This window comes from Bos indicus, chromosome 15, assembly GCF_029378745.1.
Source record: "Bos indicus isolate NIAB-ARS_2022 breed Sahiwal x Tharparkar chromosome 15, NIAB-ARS_B.indTharparkar_mat_pri_1.0, whole genome shotgun sequence".
NCBI classification, from domain to species: Eukaryota; Metazoa; Chordata; class Mammalia; order Artiodactyla; family Bovidae; genus Bos; species Bos indicus.
The window spans coordinates 48,358,158-48,372,603 of record NC_091774.1 but is presented as its reverse complement, the minus strand read 5'-3'; positions in this window follow the sequence as shown (position 1 = coordinate 48,372,603).

Here is a 14,446-nt window from a genome sequence, read left to right as displayed (position 1 = left end):
AGCAGGATGACAATATACAGCCTTGACGTACTCCTTTTCCTATTTGGAACCAGTCTGTTGTTCCATGTCCAGTTCTAAGTGTTGCTTCCTAACCTGCATACAAATTTCTCAAGAGGCAGATCAGGTGGTCTGGTATTTCCATCTCTTTCAGAATTTTCCACAGTTTATTGTGATCCACACAGTCAAAGGCTTTGGCATAGTCAATAAAGCAGAAATAGATGTTTTTCTGGAACTCTCTTGCTTTTTCCATGATCCAGTGGATGTTGGCAATTTGATCTCTGGTTCCTCTGCCTTTTCTAAAACGAGCTTAAACATCAGCAAGTTCACAGTTCACATATTGCTGAAGCCTGGCTTGGAGAATTTGAGCATTACTTTACATTACTTTACTGGATCTTCACTACCCATATAATCACGATGGTGTGATCACTGACCTAGAGCCAGACATCCTGGAATGTGAAGTCAAGTGGGCCTTAGAAAGCATCACTATGAACAATGCTGGTGGAGGTGATGGAATTCCAGTTGAGCTATTTCAAATCCTGAAAGATGATGCTGTGAAAGTGCTGCACTCAATATGCCACCAAGTTTGGAAAACTCAGCAGTGGCCACAGGACTGGAAAAGATCAGTTTTCATTCCAATCCCAAAGAAAGGCAATGCCAAAGAATGCTCAAACTACCACACAATTGCACTCATCTCACACGCTAGTAAAGTAATGCTCAAAATTACATATCAATTATACCTCAATAAAAATCTTTTAGTGTATTATAAAATAATTATCATTGTGAAAAATCTTTTCTTATCAATTTCATAGCTGCCAGGCCCTACTTTATAATCACAATAGCCTCTTTAACTGAATATACTAATTAAAAGTTGATTTAACATCCTATCCTAATTTTGCAGTAGTCTTATTTCTTAAAAAATCCTTTTCTCTCTATGCCCAATTTCAAAAAATTATTGTTTAAGGCACTGCAGGAATAGTCAGGAGTATTTTGTGGAATTTCTCAACAATATTGAAGGCAAACTTTGTTTCTCCTGGCTCACATCCCCCTTTCTAGAGGGCTCATAAACATGGCCATCCTGGAATGAAGATGAGACCACTCTCCTCCCCTGGTGTGAAGGGAAGAGGGAATGTCCCTGGCACTGGTTATTCATGCAAGCCTTGATTGGATCCCTATGTCCTGTCTTTTAGAATTATGAACAAATCATATTTCTTGAGTAAATAACATGAGTTGATTGATTTTTAGGGTCATATATATTTTGAGTCATAAACAGTCAGATTATTTTCAGAGTGGTTGTCTCAGTTTTTATTCTCATGAAAGGAGAAAGAGATAACTTTGTATATGGTGGTTAATGCAGAGCTATGCAAATGTGACTTTGAATATAGACTATTTTTGATCTGAAAATCTTGTTGACTTTTGGAAGGGACTAGAAAGCTCAGCGTGTGTGAGTGTGTTAATGTGGCCTGCAAGGGAGGAGGGTAAAATTTATTGTGAGGACCAAAGGTGATGAGTTTCACTGTTCAAGGACCTCTCTTCTCTCTAATCCTTCTTCCTCTCTCTTGCCTCCCACAAATTCCATGTTTCTCCTTTTACTCTCCAGTCCCTTTGAATGTCTAATCTGACCCTTCTTCCTGGACCCTAGAGAACTAAAGGATTCCCTCCAGAGGAGTCTGTGTGTGATATTTGTATGAGATATATGTGCCTCTGGAATGTGAAGAAAGAATTCTTTCTGCTGGTGGAGGATGTAGATTCTGGCTCTTTATCAGGATCTCATCTCTTTAACATCCAAGAACTCCCTTTCTTCAAAAACTCAAACTCCTACTTATGTATTTCTGGGGAGACTGATATATAGCAGACTTGGATTGTAAAGTCTTGTTTCAATCTATAATTTGAAAATGGTGGCTATATAGGTATCATGTGTTTCTGAGGTTGTTTGGTGATATTATCAAAAATACACTTGGAAAATATAGGAGGAAATCTGAACCTCGAAAAATTGTGAAAATGTAGGGGTAGGTGAGATCAATGTCCTGGGAACCTCCTCTGACATATTAGATTTATGGTAAGAAGAAGCCAGTAAAGAAATCACAGTGGTGAGGTATAGAAAACATGGGCCAATGGGAAACCTGAATGATCCAAGCTCCTTTTCCCACCACCCAAAACCTGTGTCCAGAGCCAACTACATTGCTAGCAATTACATTACAGGTTATTGAAGAACCAGAGAATAATAAATTCTCCTTCAAGCTGTTTCCCCCTCTAACCTATACATTTCTTGTTGGAGAGGAATCTAATGAAAGATTTGTCACTTTGGGTCTTTGACTTCTAACTGTTTCTGGTCTAAAAAAACCCTAAAGTATAGGAAACAGTCGTTAGAGTTTGACCATATAGATAAACTAGATTAAGGTAAGTATCTGAGTAAACCTTTGGAACAAAACAGGGAAGATATTAAAATTGGTTAGTTAAGTTTTCTTCAAAGAAATTCATGTAAATGTTAATTGTAAGGCTAGTGAAGAGAAAAAGAGAGCAAGCTGGGCAGTCAGGCAAGAAAAGGAAATTTATTAGAAGGAAAAGAGAAGGTGACTGGCTCTTAAGGAGAACCAGTGTTCTCCCTTTCTGACTGAGTCCTTCTTATACCCCATCAGTGAAAAATTCTCTGAAGGGATGATCACGTAGTGGAGATCTGGAATCTGGTGGTCTCGCAGCTTTGAGAGGATAGGTGCCAGTGAGATAACAGGATGCTGTTTGGGCAATTTGGTCAGTCTTACAGATCACTGTGGTTTATTCTTTGTTTGCGAGGTCGACATAACGAGCCATCTTATCAATGAGACCCCATGTGGGCCCTATCACTCCTGCCTTTTTGATTTAGGATAAGGGCTAAAGGTCAATCTTCTGTAACTGCTTCCTACGGGAGAGGGGCAGGAAACGGGGCCGGGTGGGGGGGGGGGCGCGTAAAATAAGAAAAGGCTGAAATGCAGGTCATGGGGATTTGTGTGGAGTCAAAGTTTTTGATAATCTGAGTGAGTTAGAAGTAGCTCGTGGATAGTTCGGTTGGCAAGGCTTGTAAGCGGTCCTGAAGAAATTTTGAAAAAAGACCCAATGAACATGGGCTGAAAGTTAGAATAGGGGTAAGTAGAAAGAGAGAGCCAAGAAAAGGTAGGACCCAGGGCATCCAATTCCAATTGCTTAACCAGTTTTCCCATGAATTACTGAGGTATTGGCATATTCTCGAGGCCTTGTTTGTTAGATTTCTTGCTGCTTCCTTTACAACGCCTGATTTACTGGCATAGAAACAACAGACTTCCTCCAAAAATAGGCATCAGATCAGATCAGTCGCTCAGTTGTGTCCAACTCTTTGCGACCCCATGAATCGCAGCACGCCAGGCCTCCCTGTCCATCACCAACTCCCGGAGTTAACTGAGACTCACGTCCATCGAGTCAGTGATGCCATCCAGCCATCTCATCCTCTGTTGTCCCCTTCTCCTCCTGCCCCTAATCCCACCCAGCATCAGAGTCTTTTCCAATGAGTCAACTCTTCGCATGAGGTGGCCAAAGTACTGGAGTTTCAGCTTTAGCATCATTCCTTCCAAAGAAATCCCAGGGCTGATCTTCAGAATGGACTGGGTGGATCTCCTTGCAGTCCAAGGGACTCTCAAGAGTCTTCTCCAACACCACAGTTCAAAAGCATCAATTCTTTGGCGCTCAGCCTTCTTCACAGTCCAACTCTCACATCCATATATGACCACAGGAAAAACCATAGCCTTGACTAGATGAACCTTTGTTGGCAAAGTGATGTCTCTGCTTTTGAATATGGTATCTAGGTTGGTCATAACTTTCCTTCCAAGGAGTAAACGTCTTTGAATTTCATGGCTGCAGTCACCATCTGCAGTGATTTTGGAGCCCAGAAAAATAAAGTCTGACACTGTTTCCACTGTTTCCCCATCTATTTCCTATGAAGTGATGGGACCGGATGCCATCATCTTCGTTTTCTGAATGTTGAGCTTTAAGCCAACTTTTTCATTCTCCACTTTCACTTTCATCAAGAGGCTTTTGAGTTCCACTTCACTTTCTGCCATAAGGGTGGTGTCATCTGCATATCCTAGGTTCTTGATATTTCTCCCGGCAATCTTGATTCCAGCTTGTGCTTCTTCCAGTCCAGAATTTCTCATGATGTACTCTGCATATAAGTTAAATAAACAGGGTGACAATATACAGCCTTGATGAACTCCTTTTCCTATTTGGAACTAGTCTGTTGTTCCATGTCCAGTTCTAACTGTTGCTTCCTGACCTGCATACAAATTTCTCAAGGGGCAGGTCAGGTGGTCTGGTATTCCCATCTCTTTCAGAATTTTCCACAGTTTATTGTGTTCCAGACAGTCAAAGGTTTTGGCATAGTCAATAATGCAGAAGCACATATTTTTCTGGAACTCTCTTGTTTTTTCCATGATCCAGCGGATGTTGGCAATTTGATCTCTGGTTCCTCTGCCTTTTCTAAAACCAGCTTGAACATCAGGAAGTTCACGGTTCACATATTGCTGAAGCCTGGCTTGGAGAATTTTGAGCATTACTTTACTAGCTTGTGAGATGAGTGCAATTGTGGGGTAGTTTGAGCATTCTTTGGCATTGCCTTTCTTTGGGATTGGAATGAAAACTGATCTTTTCCAGTCCTGTGGCCACTGCTGAGTTTTCCAAACTTGCTGGCATATTGAGTGCAGCACTTTCACAGCATCATCTTTCAGGATTTAGAGTAGCTCAACTGGAATTCCATCACCTCCACTAGCTTTGTTCATAGTGATGCTTTCTAAGACCCACTTGACTTCACATTCCAGGATTTCTGGCTCTAGGTCAGTGATCACACCATCGTGATTATCTGGGTCGTGAAGATCTTTTTTGTACAGTTCTTCTGTGTATTTTTGCCATCTCTTCTTAATATCTTCTGCTTCTATTAGGTCCATAGCATTTCTGTCCTTTATCAAGCCCATCTGTGCATGAAATGTTCCTTTGGTATCTCTGATTTTCTTGAAGAGATCTCTAGTCCTTCCCAATCTGTTGTTTTCCTCTATTTCTTTGCATTGATCACTGAAGAAGGCTTTCTTATCTCTTCTTGCTATTCTTTGGAACTCTGCATTCTGATGTTTATATCTTTCCTTTTCTCCTTTGCTTTTCGCTTCTCTTCTTTTCACATCTATTTGTAAGGCCTCCCCAGACAGCCATTTTGCTTTTTTGCATTTCTTTTCCATGGGGATGGTCTTGATCCCTGTCTCCTGTACAATGTCACGAACCTCATTCCATAGTTCATCAGGCACTCTATCCATCAGATCTAGGCCCTTAAATCTATTTCTCACTTCCACTGTATAATCATAAGGGATTTGATTTAGGTCATACCTGAATCGTCTAGTGGTTTTTCCTACTTTCTTCAATTTAAATCTGAATTTGGCAGTAAGGAGTCCATGGTCTGAGCCACAGTCAGCTCCTGGTCTTGTTTTTGCTGACTGTATAGAGCTTCTCCATCTTTGGCTGCAAAGAATATAATCAGTCTGATTTCGGTGTTGACCATCTGGTGATGTCCATGTATAGAGTCTTCTCTTGTGTTGTTGGAGGATGGTGTTTGTTATGACCAGTGCATTTTCTTGGCAAAACTCTATTAGCCTTTGCCCTGCTTCATTCCATATTCCAAGGCCAAATTTGCCTGTTACTCCAGGTGTTTCTTGACTTCCTACTTTTGCATTCCAGTCCACTATAATGAAAAGGACATCTTTTTTGGGTGTTAGTTGTAAAAGGTCTTGTAGGTCTTCATAAAACCGTTAAACTTCAGCTTCTACAGCGTTACTGGTTGGGGCATAGACTTGGATTACTGTGACATTGAATGGTTTGCCTTGGAAATGAACAGAGATCATTCTGTCGTTTTTGAGACTGCATCCAAGTACTGCATTTCGGACTCTTTTGTTGACCATGATGGCCACTCCATTTCTTCTGAGGGATTCCTGCCCACAGTAGTAGATATAATGGTCATCTGAGTTAAATTCACCCATTCCAGTCCATTTCAGTTCGCTGATTCCTAGAATGTCGACATTCACTCTTGCCATCTCTTGTTTGACCACTTCCAATTTGCCTTGATTCATGGACCTGACATTCCAGGTTCCTATGCAATGTTGCTCTTTACAGCATCAGACCTTCTTCTATCACCAGTCACATCCACAGCTGGGTATTCTTTTTGCTTTGGCTCCATCCCTTCATTCTTTCTGGAGTTATTTCTCCACTGATCTCCAGTAGCATATTGGGCGCCTACCGACCTGGCGAGTTTCTCTTTCAGTATCCTATCATTTTGCCTTTTCATACTGTTCATGGGGTTCTCAAGGCAAGAATACTGAAGTGGTTTGCCATTCCCTTCTCCAGTGGACCACATTCTGTCAGATCTCTCCGCCATGACCCGCCCATCTTGGGTTGTCCCACGGGCATGGCTTAGTTTCATTGAGTTAGACAAGGCTGTAGTCCCAGTGTGATTAGATTGACTAGTTTTCTGTGAGTATGGTTTCAGTGTGTTTGCCCTCTGATGCCCTCTTGCAACCCCTGCCATCTTACTTGGGTTTCTCTTACCTTGGGCATGGGGTATCTCTTCACAGCTGCTCCAGCAAAGCGCAGCCATTGCTCCTTACCTTGGACGAGAGGTATCTCCTCACCGCCGCCCTTCCTAACCTTCGAATAGGCCTCCTTTTTCTGCTTTGAGGAGGTCTAATCCTCTTCTGTTTTGGAGGACCATGGATGCCAGGGAATCTAGCTGATTTTGGATAGTGATAAGGCTGTTAGCTATTTCTTTTAGGCTGTGAGGTTTTTAGAAAGGCTTTGATAGTAATTTAAAGAGGTTGTGAGTTCTGTGGTCCCTTTCCCCATCCCAGTGGCTATTCCTAAACTGATTAATAGAGGAATGAATTGAATTGCCGGTGTGGGTCAGTTATGAGTTAGTGGGTTATTAGTTAGTGGGATAGGAAGGGTCTGATTGTTAGGAGCAATAGACGTATCTGGGGCCAGATATACCACGGTGCATGTTCCTGTCCAGTTAGTGAGAAGACATAAATAAATAGTGGTTCTACATAATAAAAATACTCCAGGAGTAAGAAGACAACAGCTGAAATCGATAGCAAATAGGAGTCTTTCTGGGAACTTGTTAGTGGTCTCTGAAACTGACAGTGAACTCCCCAGAGTAGCCCCTACAAGAGGAGTATTTATACCATATGCAGAAGGGAGTCTCCCTGAGAAAGTAAGAGAGTGTCCTGCAGTTCCTGAGACATGATAGATCGGCCTGAAGGGAAGGAGAGATGTGAAGTGTGATTACAAAGGTGTGGCGGTATAGTTCCTAGTTGGGGATAAAGAACTGTTTATAGAGTTTTGTCTGGAAAAACAGAAAGGAGTCTGTTGTAGACAACATCAAAAGTGGTGGATGTTAAGGAGCAGTAACCAGGCTAGATCAGAGGGTGGGCTTGGGATAGTAATAGAGGCTTTGAATTTTGAGAGAAAGTCTCTCCCAAGAATAGGAGTGGGGCATTTTGGGAGTATGAGAAAAGAATGGGAAAATGGGGTATCTTGATGTGTGCAAGGTAGAGGCTCGGTTATTCATGGTGTAGATATTAAATCGTCAACCCCCATTACAGAGACCTGAGAAACTTTGGTCTTTCCAGAGTAGACAGGCAGAGCAGAGTAAGTGGCCCCCGTGTCAATGAGAGAGGAGACCGGCTTACCTGCCTCTCTAAGAGTTACCCTGGGCTCTGTAGAGGTGATGAGAATCGGGGCCTGGGACCCTGGGCACCTTCAGTCTTCAGCAGCAAGCCCAAGGAGACTGGGCAGAGCTGGGTGAGAGGACTCCTGTTTGGCACCAGGAGGGGATGTCTGGATCCCTGGAGGGGGCTTTAGGCAGTCGACCTGCCAATGTCCCTTTATGCCACAGCTGGGACAGGGACCTGGAGGGGGCCTTGGCTTTAGGCATGAGCAGGCCCAGTGGCCTTCTTTGCCACATTTGAAGCAGGGCCCAGATGGCTTCCTTTCTTTTTGGTTGATGGAGGCAGTGGCTAAAAGGTGGTATTTGGCCTGATCTTGTTGGGCCTTCTCTAACTTTGCCTGTTCTTCCCGGTTATTGAAAATTTTAAAGGCTAAATTTAAAAGGTCTTGTTGAGGGGTTTGAGGGCCTTCTTCGGCCTTTTTTTAGTTTCTTTCAGATATCTGGGGATGACTGGGAGATAAAATGGGTGTTAAGGACAATGGTGCCTTCTGCTGAAGTGGGGTCTAATTTTGTGTATTTTTGTAGTGCTTCCGTTAACCTGGCTAGAAATTGTGCTGGGTTTTCATATTTCCCTTGAGTTATTTCCTGGAGCTTATCAAAGTTGATGGCTTTATGCCCTGCCTTTTGAAGGCCCACAATGAGGCAAGCAACCATGTGATTACAGGCCGCTTGTCCAGGTCTCCCTGCCTGATAATCCCAGTTGGGATCATCTCGGGGGACAGCCATTGCCCCTATGGGATTAGTGTCATCAGTCCTGTGTATCTCATCAGCATGCATCTGAGAGGCTTGCCATACTTGTTCCTTCTCTTCTGGGAGAAGAGTGGAGGGAAGGATGATGTAAATATCATGCTAGGTTAAGTTATAAGACTGGGTAAAATACTTGAATTCTTTTAGATAATTATCAGGATCGGAGGAGAAGGACCCAAGACGCTTTTCAATCTGAGATAGATCAGTGAGGGAGAATGGGACATGAACCCAAACAATGCCTTGTGATCCAGCTACTTCCCATAAGGAGTGGAGCAGAGGAAGGAGAGGGGTCCTGTGGTGAAGTTTCCTGTTTTTAAGTTGTACGGGACTAGGCACAGGGAGGGGATCTAGGGAGGTGGGGTAAAGCCTTGGGAGCCTCCGGGTAGAGGGTGGGGCTGAGGTCTCAGAGCTTATCTCAGGCACAGGCTGGGGAGGAGGGTTGGGAGCTGCAGGTGGCAGAGGCCTGCACTTGAGAAGGAGGGAGGGAGGAGAGGACATAAGGTGGATGGTGTGGAACTGGATCTGGAGCAGCTGCAAGGGGATTGGGAGCGATAGGGGTGGCCTGTGGTTGGAAGGGTCAAAGGAAGAAGAACCTTCTGAACGGGGATTGGGAGACATTGTATTGGAAGGATTTAGTGTCTGTCTATAATGTGGAAGACCTGGAGTATCAAAATTGAGAGTTCTAGCCACTGGGACCTGTTATCAAGTCTGTTATCAAGACCTGTTATTGCAGCCAAACAGTGATAGAATAGTAAATAAGTCTTTTTAGTCTTATCTCCCCTTGGAAGCCCAAAGCTTTTAGGTTTTGGAGAAGGCATCCTAGAGGAGTAGATTTTTGAGGGCTGGGATTGAGAATTTCCCATTGAGGCTGAATAGGGAGGTTAGACAAGGGAGAGAGAAAGCGAGGAGAAAGGTCCAAGAGAAAAGGCATCCCTGTTCTCAGGACTTTCTCAGAGAGTAATAATAGTCTGCTTTGAAATGGGCATCCCCTATTTCACAGTCAGACGGGGCACAAAGCCGAGGGCCTGAGGGCCGTGGGGATCCTCCCTCCTAGAGAGAGGTGGGGGGGGATCCGAGAGAATGGATTTCACTCACCCTTGTAACCGATGGATGAAATGAATGGATGTCAGTCCAGCAAGACAAGTAGAGAGTACCGTCCGAGCTCGGCTCAGTTTCTAGGCAAGGTCTAAGGGAGGGAACCACTGGAGGTGGGCTCGTGAGAGGAGCCCACCCAGTTGTATCTTCCCTCCCGTTTTGGCACCAGAATGTAGAGAAAAAGAGAGTGAGCCGGGCAGTCAGGCAACAAAAGTAAATTGATTAGAGGGAAAAGAGAGGGTGATTGGCTCTTAAGGAGAACCAGCGTTCTCCCTTTCTGACAGAGTCCTTCTTATACCCCACCAATGAAAAATTCTCTGAAGGGATGGTCACATAGCCGGAGGTCTGGAATCTGGTGGTCTTGCAGCTTTCAGAAGATAGGTGCCAGTGAGCTAACAGGATACCATTTGGACAATTTGGTCAGTCTCATAGATCAATGCGATTTATTCTTTGTTTGTGAAGTCAATATAACAGGCCACCTTATCAATGAGACCCCATGTGGGCCCTATCATTAATAATACTAGAGTTCCATTAGGTACCACAGCAATTATATTACTGCAACAATAGAAGAAAACCATGACTACCCTCAGTATGCTCAAGACAATTAAAACTGTATCAATAGCCATGTCACTGCATGTCTTTCTATTTAAATTTCACTCCTTATCCACAACAATTTGCAGCAGAACTGAGACAATAAAGAACAGCATAGAAAATTTCCCTCCCTGCCTTCAAAAACCTTACCACTGTTTGATCCATGAGGAGAGATTCTCAGTAATTGCATTATTTAATAACACAGAATATAAAGGGAAAAAATGCCAGTTCTCAGAATACCATTTCTACAAAAGTTAGATCATTATCATTACACTTGAAAATCATCGTGGGTTTTAGTTCATGCATTCCCAAGAAAATGAAACTGTTCATATGGCTCAACAATTATGCCTAATATAATTTAATTTCTGCCTGATAGATATGAGTCAAAAAGAGTTTATAAGCCAATATTAGCTTTTTTCTCCTGTGTATTATAAATAATATCAAAATATGTGTCCTTTAACTTTACAAGCATCTACTTCTCTGTCTCCCAACCTCCCAATCTGCTGATGTGTGCAGATTGCTATGCTTTGCAGTCTGTCAATCAAGGACCCAATATATATGATCAGAACCATCTATTAATTTATGTGTTCTTACTTGCCTCTAAGTTGCTAGATGAAATGGCAGTGATGTAGCTTTACCATAGTTAGTCTCTGGAAGACTGCCTCAGTAAGGAAGGATTGTGCATGCCTGAGTGTGCTAAGTCACCTCAGTCATGTCCGACTCTTTGTGATTCTTTAATACTACCAGGCTTCCCTGTCCATCACCAACTCCCAGAGCTTACTCAAACTCATATCCATTGAGTTGGTGATGCCATCCAAACATCTCATCCTCTGTTATCTCCTTCTCCTTCCACCCTCAGTCATTCCCAGCATCAGGGTCTTTTCCAATGAGTCAGTTCTTTGCATCAGGTGGCCAAAGTAGTGGAGTTTCAGCTTCAACATCAGTCCTTCCAATGAATATACAGGACTGATTTCCTTTAGGATGGACTGGTTGGATCTCCTTGTAGTCCAAGGGACCCTCAAGAGTCTTCTCCAAGACCACAGTTCAAAAGCATCAGTTCTTTGGTACTCAGCTTTCTTTATAGTCGAACTCTCACATCCATACCTGACTACTGGAAAAACCATAGCCGTGACCTGAAAGACCTTTGTTGGCAAAGTAATGCTTTTTAGTATGCTGTCTAGGCTGGTCATAGCTTTTCTTCCAAGGAGCAAGCATCTTTTAATTTCATGTCTGCAGTCACCATCAAAGTGATTTTGGAGCCCAGAAAAATAAAGTCTGACACTGTTTCCCCATCTATTTCCCATGAAGTGATGGGACCAGATGCCATGATCTTAGTTTTCTGAATGTTGAGTTTTAAGCCAACTTTTTCACTCTCCTCTTTCACTTTCATCAACAGGCTCTTTAGTTCTTCTTCACTTTCTGCCACAAGGGTGGTGTCATCTGCATATCTGAGGTTATTGATATTTCTCCCGGCAATCTTGATTCCAGCTTGTGCTTCATCCAGCACAGCATTTTTCATGATGTACTCTGCATCTAAGTTAAATAAGCAGGGTGACAAGATACAACCTCGACATACTCCTTTCCCTATTTGGAACCAGTCTGTTGTTCCATGACCAGTTTAACTGTTGCTTCTTTACCTGCATACAGATTTCTCAGGAGGAAGATCAAGTGGTCTGGTATTCCCATCTTTTTCAGAATTTTCCACAGTTTGTTGTGATCCAGACAGTCAGGTTTTGGCATAGTCAATAATGCAGAAGCACATGTTTTTCTGGAACTCTCTTGCTTTTCCATGATCCAGCGGATGTTGGCAATTTGATCTCTGGTTCCTCTGCCTTTTCTAAATCCAGCTTAAACATCTGGAAGTTCATGGTTCAAGTACTGCTGAAGCCTGGCTTGGAGAATTTTAAGCATTACTTTACTAGCTTGTGAGATGAGTGCAATTGTGTGGTAGTCTGAGCATTCTTTGGCATTGCCTTTCTTTGCGATTGGAATGAAAACTGATCTTTTCCAGTCCTGTGGCCACTGCTGAGTTTTCCAAATTTGCTGGCATATTGAGTGCAGCACTTTCACAGCATCAACTTTTAGGATTTGAAGAAGGTCAACTGGAATTCCATCACCTTCACTAGCTTTGTTGGTAGTGATGCTTCCTAAGGCCCACTTGACTTCACATTCCAGGATATCTGGCTCTAGGTGAGTGATCACACCATCATGGTTATCTGGGTCATGAAAATCTTTTTGGTATAGTTCTTCTGTGTATTCTTGCCACCTCTGCTTAATATCTTCTGCTTCTGTTAGGTCTATGTGATCCTGAAGCTGCTCTAATTAACAGATAGAGATTAATATACGTTTTATTCTAAGGTGGCAGACGGGGGGATCATTGAGTCTGTGCTGTAGTGACCTTCACAGAAGGGAGGTTTAAAAAAGCAAAGAACCTGGTTTTTTTCTTGAAGATACTATTTCTGCATGCTGACTTACCCTCATCTTCCTTCTGTTCTATAGTTTTGATGTTCCAGCTTGCCAAGGTGAGCCAGAAGACTCTTTTTCAGAGACGTGCTCTTTTTCTGCAGAAAAGTTGTAAGATGGAGCCATGTTTTCCCTCTTATAAAGTTCAAGCTCCTGGTGAGAACCAGCAGATAAGAGAGCCCTTATCTGAAGTTATGTGAGAAGGAAAGAGATTTTAAGGATTCTGCCCAAGATAAGATTTTCTTACACTTCATCCTTTTACTTTTGTCCTGGTACCCTCTGGGAAACTGTCCATTGCCTTCCTGATAGATTACTAGTACTTCATCCAGCCTGATGAAATGGACCAGGTAATCCGATGGCTACCCACCTCTGCAGCTCCCCTGTAGTAACTGTCCCTCTGGAGCTTCAGGAATAGGGAATTCTCCTGTGAGTTTCCTGTTCTCCTGTGAGTGCCTATGACTGCCTCCTACCTCAGCAGCACCCCTTTCACCCTCTGGTGACCTTTCCTTCCTTAGAACTTGTTATTCATCATTGATAAAATTTTCCATTGCTTATGACCTCAATTCTTTACTTTGTTCCCTTGCAACAAGATAAAATAGAGCTTGATAATTTCTCAAGAGGAAATTCACCTTAGTCTCTCTTCTGAAGACTTTGCACCTTGATCCCTATATTACACCTAAGTTTATGTGCACATTTCTTTCCTTCTGCATTTCAGAAATTCTGAGTCTGTACCTTATTCCTGGGCAAAGCCTCTATCTCACATAGAGTAATTGTCTACTAAGGTGACAGTTGGAGAAGGGAATGTCCAGTACAGTGTCTGATAAACAAAAGAAAATGGATTTTTAAATTTCAATGTTTTAAATTAAATTCACAAGAAGAAAAATCAGGATTGAACTTCCCTGGTGGTTCACTGATTAAAAATCTGCCTGCCAAATCAGGAACACAGGTTTAATCCCTGATCTGGGAATATTCTATGTGCTGTGGAACAACTAAGCCTGTGCACCACAACCACTGAGCCCACACTCTAGAGCCCAGGATCCACAACTACTGAAGCACACAGATTGACAGTCTGTATCGCAAGAGAAGCCACCACACTGAGAAGCCTGCACATCATAATAAGAATAGCCCCTGCTTGCTGCAACTAGAGAAAGCCTGCACAGCAACAAAGACCCAGTGCAACCAAAAATAAAGAAAAAAATTATCCAAAAAAAAAAAAACAATCAGGGTTAACATCTATTGAACACAAAATACATATTAAGTACCTACAGGAGAAGGAAGTAAACATTGAAAGAGTAAGGCAGTATGCCAAAAGATAAAAATTACACTGCAGATAGTGATTGCAGCCATGATATTAAAAGATGCTTACTCCTTGGAAGGAAAGTTATGACCAACCTAGACAGCATATTAAAAAGCAGAGACACTACTTTGTCAACAAAGGTCCATCTAGTCAATGTTATGGTTTTTCCAGTGGTCATGTATGGATGTGAGAGTTGGACTATAAAGAAAGCTGAGCGCTGAAGAATTGATTCTTTTGAACTGTGGTGTTGGATAAGACTCTTGAGGGTCCTTTAGACTGCAAGGAGATCCAACCAGTCCATCTTAAAGGGGATCAGTTCTAGGTGCTCATTGGAGGGACTGATGTTGAAACTGAAACGCCAATACTTTGGCCACCTGATGTGAAGAGCTGACTCATTTGAAAAGACCCTGATGCTGGGAAAGATTGAGGGAAGGAGGAGAGGGGATGACAGAGGATGAGATGGTTGGATGGCATCACCTACTCGATGG